The sequence below is a fragment of the Bubalus bubalis genome, chromosome 16 (genome assembly GCF_019923935.1).
Source record: "Bubalus bubalis isolate 160015118507 breed Murrah chromosome 16, NDDB_SH_1, whole genome shotgun sequence".
NCBI lineage: Eukaryota > Metazoa > Chordata > Mammalia > Artiodactyla > Bovidae > Bubalus > Bubalus bubalis.
This window is the reverse complement of record NC_059172.1, coordinates 1863768-1865586: the sequence shown is the minus strand read 5'-3', so window position 1 is coordinate 1865586 and position 1819 is coordinate 1863768.

The window sequence follows — 1819 nt, the reverse complement described above, 5'->3', positions numbered from 1 at the left end:
CTGGTTAGAGGAGCAGGGACAGGGTGATTAATGTCTGGAAAGTCAAAAAAGCTTGTGCGCTCCTTCAGTCCATAGACCAGCACAGCACAAGTTTACACATGGTTACCTCTGCCTTCCTAGAATATTATTGCTCCATCTTGTTTCCTAAATTATTCATTACTCTTCCTCCAAGGTTAAAGGCTGTGGAAGCGCTTTTGTCTCAGAATGGCCATCATCAAAAAGTCTACAAATAACGAACGCTGGAGAGAATGTGGAGAAAAAGGAGACCTCCTACATTTTGGTGGGAATGTAAATTGATGCAGACATCATGGAGGATGGTATGGAGGTTCCTTAGAAAAACTAATGGACGGACCATATGATCCTGCAATCCCACTCCTGGTCATACACACGGACAAGACAAAAACTCTCATTCAGAAGGACACGTTCACCTCAGTGTTCATAGCAGCACTATTTACAATATCCAGGACATAGAATCAACCTAAATGCCCATTGACAGATGAAATGAAGAAGACGTGGAATAGCTGTCTTCACTCCCATGTTCATTACAACATTATTTACAATAGCCAAGATAAGGAAGCAACCTAAATGTCAGAATGATGGATAAAGAAAGTGTGGTACATACCTACAGTGGAGTATTACTCAGCCTTGAAAAAGGAGGAAACACAGCAATATATAACAACGTGGATGAAACTTGAGGACTTTATGCTGAGTGAAATTAGCGAGTCCCAGAAGGACATGACTCCACTTACACGCGGTATCTAAAGTAGTGCTGCTCGTGGAAACAAAAAGTGGAGTGGTAGTTAGGAGGAGAGGGAAACAGGATGAGCTGCTTATCATTGAGTATGAAGTATCCACTGTGTAAGATGAAAAAGTTCTAGAGGCCTGCTCTACGATAGTGGGTTCACAGATAACAACACTGTCCCTTACACTGAAATATTTGTTAAGATCTCATACTATTTTTCAGCTACAGGAAAATAAATACATAAAATTTAAAAGTAGGGGGACAAAGCAGTCAGAGACAAAAAGACATATTGCATTGAGGGAACAACAACAATTGCCCTTGGCTTCTTATCACTACAAAGTTAGAAAGAACTGCATCAACAGCATAAAAAAGGCTTCAGGAAAAACATTGAAAAAATTCTACATTCAGTGAAAATATCCTTCAAAGTAAGCAGTTAATGTACTTTATTACTGCAATCTGTGCTGTTTTATGTTTTCAGTACTCAGAAAATTCCAGTGATATGATGATGATCACAGATGTGATATAGAAATCCTGTCTTAGAACAGCAGTTTCAGTTCATCTTCTTGAAATGAGGAAGTATTTCTTCCTCAATGTATTGGCTTGGAGAATTCTTTTTTTTCTACCACTGATACATCCCCAGTATCTCTCTTCTTAAATAATCATACCCGTGCTACACTAATTCATTAGAGATGTGAGCATTTTGTTGTCTTAAAGTTTTGTGCTGTGCTGTGCTTAGTTGCTCAGTCGTGTCTGACTCTCTGTGACCCCATGGACTGTAGCCCGCCAGGCTCCTCTGTCCATGGAATTCTCCAGGCAAGAACACTGGAGTGCGGTGCTGTTTTCCCTCCAGGGGATCTTCCCGACCCAGGGATTGGCAGGTGGCTTCCTCACCACTGAGCCACCGGGGAAGCCCCGTATACTCTAAATAGAGAGAAATTTGACAGTGCTGGAAACAGTAGTGGAACACTGGAATAGGGAGTTGCATTCATCCTTTATCAATTAAGGGCACTTCCTTACTAGCCATAAGTGTTACAAGAAACTTACGAACCTGTGAAATAAACCAGACAGGAACAGGGA